This window comes from Rhea americana, unplaced genomic scaffold (genome assembly GCF_003343005.1).
Source record: "Rhea americana isolate MKP2758 unplaced genomic scaffold, rheAme1 scaffold_93, whole genome shotgun sequence".
Lineage (NCBI taxonomy): Eukaryota > Metazoa > Chordata > Aves > Rheiformes > Rheidae > Rhea > Rhea americana.
The window spans coordinates 1,478,716-1,483,105 of NW_028187122.1; the positions used below are offsets into that span (position 1 = coordinate 1,478,716).

At 39.2% G+C, this 4,390-nt stretch overlaps 1 protein-coding gene across 5 annotated transcripts in view; it reads left to right on the forward strand.

Moving 5' to 3' along the window:
* Window positions 1-1,289: 1,289 nt before the first annotated feature.
* MAPK8 (mitogen-activated protein kinase 8) overlaps window positions 1,290-4,390 on the forward strand; it is a 57,106-nt gene continuing 54,005 nt past the window's right edge. For all 5 annotated transcript variants that reach the window (XR_014898208.1, XR_014898209.1, XM_085324800.1 and 2 more), the window contains exon 1: window positions 1,290-1,367. The gene's annotated coding sequence lies outside the window, so the exon portion shown is untranslated. The remainder of the gene's footprint in view (window positions 1,368-4,390) is intronic.

The following is a 4,390-nucleotide window of genomic DNA, read 5'->3' on the forward strand; positions in this document are numbered from 1 at the left end:
TTAAACTCGACAACTCAAAAGTTATACATACCTATAATCAATCTTTCCCTAGTAAAGAAACCAGAGCAACACTTAGCTATGACGTAGTTAGAACATAATACCAGAATCCAGCTCTGCATCTAGTGCAGTGAGTCCGCTCTCCAATGTTGTCATTACATAAAGCCAGACTCCAGGAACTTTACCGAAATTCTGTGAAAGCCTTGCCTATGCAAAATTTCAACAGAGCAGTAGTATGAATAAAAAAAGTCCTTATTAATACCAATGTATAGAAATATGAGGCATTGTGGTACCATAAACACTGTCTCCTAATGATTAAACTACGCTTCTCTCTACTAGCAGCTCCCAGTCAGCCGAGTTGTACATGCTTGGCTGCCAATTTACCTGCTACACCTACTAATATAAATGGACTATTAGTAGTCCTATGGCAGCTCAGAAAGACCTTTGCAGGCTCAGCAAAGAAGAGGTTAATAGCGTTAATGCCATTTCAGAGGACACATGGTTTGGTGACTAGACAGAAAGAAATGTCACTTTTACTGAGCTGAAGTATACCTGCTGCATGAACACGGCCCCTGTGTTCGTGCTCATGGTCATAACCTGTTGCATGGTGCCCCATGGTGGCTGCTTTCCTTCTGTTGCATTTGCCAAAGACAGCAACTGCTCAATTGGTTTTGATTACTGTTAAAAAAAAAAAAAAAACTTAATCCTACATCATGACCATTTGCTAATAGGCAGAATTAACAGTAAAATAACATTTAGTAATTAGTGACTGTTTCTGGTTCCACTCAATGAGGGAATTCAGTTCCCTCCAACTAGTTATTTGACACTGATTTCATCCTGCTTAATTACACATAATTAAATAAAAAATCCAGCTGGTAAATTTTTTTTATTAGTTTCCTTTTGATCTACTTGGTTAATAAAATGAAACATTTTAACACCTGCTATATTTATCTACAATTAAAATGTGTGATTTTTGGTTCATTTTCTTTGTATACTTTTTTCAGACTGTAATATGTCAGTTAATTTGGCTTTTGGTTGTAATTAGTTTGTAGAAAATTTCCATTTCACTTTCTAGTGTGCAATGCAACTTTTGTATTGCAACCAATAGTAAAGATAAATCATTGAAGTAAAAATATTATCAAACTGTTTTGTTTATTTCACTTAACTATTTGTATTACTCCAGGAATTTTTGAAAATGTTATAAAGTCTAAGGGTTGTTTCTAGATACAATGTCCTGAACAAACAGTATTTATCAACTTGTTTTTCTAACAGGACATGAATGTTGATCCTGGCCATGACTTATCAAGCCTTAGCATGGAAAAACCAGGCCCCAGAGTCCCCGCAGTTCCTGTTGATCTTTTCTTCTTCAGGTAATTAGTGAGGTGAAGAGATGGTTATCGTTTATTAATTTCCGGAAGGCAGCTTTCAGTGCTGAAAGACAGTAGGTGCCTTTGCAATTTTGATACTTATATATATGTCTAAAACAAATAAATGATAGAATTACAGTGACAGCATGTTTGCACAGGTGATTCAGCCTGAGATTAGTGAAATGTAATTTTTATCTTCCATTGAAAGTGACTTAAGAAATGTTAGAAAGCCCAAAAGTTAGAAAGTTCTTGCAAATATACATTTTAAAATAACTAAAAAAACCTCCCCTTTTTCAGAGTATGCTATTCTTTACCTTCCTATCTATAAATGTTGGTGGCTTACAGTTACAACACATGCCTAGAATATCTTGTTTCTCTTCTCAGCTTGTCTAAGAATGATTGTAGGCATAATCAGATATTTTCTTATTTAAGAAGTGAACCACCCCGTGTCTCTTCACTACAGCCCCATTCAACTGAAGCATATTGAGTTACTTTGTGTATTATCCTAGTCCATTTTAGTGCAAAAATCATCATTCTTTACTATGGAAGTTTTGTGGGCAAAAGTGACTACATTATATAGCCTTGAGCCTGTTATTTTATATTATAGTTTTGAACTTTTGATATTTGTATGTCAAAATTTGGGTCAGATAATCAGATCCACTGCCTTGACTCCAAAGATTTCAGTTTGAATTATGCTTGCTTTGCAGTTTATAAGCCTTATTGCATTAAAAGTGTTCACTACCAAGAATGTGGTAGTTACTAAGAACTTTCTGAAAATATTCAAAAAGGTCACAGCTACATTTTTTATATAATATCATGACCACTGAATTTCATGACCACCATCTTCTTGAATATCAGGTCAGGATGATCGAGAAAATGCATCTCAGTCAGGATAATCCAGAAAAGAGGCTCTACCCAGGCATACTCAGTATTTGCACATAGCCATTATGCTTGCAAGAAAATACTTCTGCGAAGCAGTTTTAAAAACTACACTATGGTGATGCTAAATAATACGTATTTTTTTAATTTAGGGACTTAGTTTTAAAAAATACATGATTCACACAAACAAGAAAATTCTGTCCTTATTTAGAGATGTGTATTTCAATGTCTTACAATTTTTGCATGGAATACAGGAACCTTACAGCCTATCTGTAATATCTTTAATCTTTTTAAATCAACATACTGGTAAATAGTAGATTTATGATATTGAATCCTACTTTCCTTTTATTGTCTTCCTTTGTAAAATCCTTAAATATTTAGGAGTCTGTGGAACATATAATATTAAAATATATATTGCTACTTCATCATGCTTTGCAACAACACTAATTTGCTCTTTTTGTGTAATTTCTGCATCATTATTGTCTGCTGCTTATCAGCTCTGTATACAAGCTAACAATAGATGCTGATGGCACACATGCCTTTGAGTGCTAGTTTTAAAAAACTCCCTTATAAATATATCTCTGTTACAGTGTCAATTTTGTAATCTATAAAATCTCAATGAGAATTTGAATGTCCAGTGAAAAACATATGTGACAAACCTACAGCCTAAGCAAAACATCATTTTGTATTTGCAAATATCAGTGCAGTGTTACCTCTAATAGCACAGTTAGGAACAACAACTCCCTCCAAAAGATTAAGATAGGTGATCCTTAATGCCCTAAAGGCAGATATCTGTGCTGCAAAGAACTGTGCTGATCATGGTATCACCCCCTTGTATCTGGCAGCAGATATGCAGCGCGGAGGTTGCCACCAGAGAGGTCTGCTTGCCAGCAGAAGGAAGCATGCAACTGTGCCATGATCTGCTTTAGGCAAAATCAGCAGGGCTAGTCTCATCTGTCGATGAAGATAGATATGACCTACCTAGATTATTTTTTTTTTGCTTGCAATGAATTTCAGGGATTCATATAGACTTTTCTGCCAGCTAACCCAGGCGTTTGGCACAAATAAATATGGAAGGGAATGCAACATCTAACTGTATTCTCACGTACTTCTACCCCCGCCCCCCCGAAAAAAAGAAAAAGCCTGAAAGCAAAAAAAATAATTAATGCAACTCCAGGGCTGCCCCCTGGAAATTATCAGAGGTGAAGGGGGAGAAACTTGATTTCCTCTGTCTTGGAAAGACACTTCTGAGCCTGGTGGGATGCAGAGACGTCTCCCTCCTGGGATGGAGTCTAAGCAGTAGCTCAGACCTGTTATCTGTCTGCAGATACACCCTACATCTGTCTGCGGGGGTCTGTAATAGCACCTCTTCTAAGATATGGATTGAAAATGTGCTTGCCTAAAATAAAGAGAATTTTAAGGATGCAAGTGCAGAGACCTCACTAAAACAGGCATATGAGTAGTATGTTAACAGCTTTGTGGAAGTGAAGCTCTTAACACCAAGAGTGGGCAAAGCTGTAATACTCTGAAGCACCACCTCTGTGGTGTAAAAATCTAAGCTTGTTACAGCCGTGCAGCAGGATAAAAGCTGTTAGCAGCAACAACCTCATGTAATCCTGGCATCTTCAAAAAATGGGACACTCAAATGTTGAACGAATCAGTTGAATGCAGAATGTCCATTTTTCTTGTGCCATAACTGAAAGATTTTATTTAAGTACTGTTTAAAAGGCCCTGTACGTCCTGCGTCGCGCAAGTACGCACAGGCTCGCGTCACGCGCCTCGACATGGCTTCAAGGTGCTCGGAGGCCTCCTGTCTCTAAGCAGTGGCAGTCCCAGAAACAAAACCAAAAAGCAACAGGCAAGCAACGGTACGCCAAAGGAAATACTGGAAAACCAAAGAGCGACAGCTCGCGTCAGGTGCCGGGAGCCAAAGACCTCCGTGCCAAAGCGCCTGGGAGCGCTGGAGATGGTGATGCCAGAGCGCTGCGCCTGGCTGCAGGCGGTAGGGAGCTGAAAAGCACCGTTTTTTATGGCAGTCCCGGGGGGCGGCGAGGCCTAACGGGGGCAGGGGCTGCCGCGGCAGGACGGGCGCGGAGGGGCCCGGCCGAGGCCGGCGCTGGGGGCCGCGCCGCGGAGGGCACAGCCTG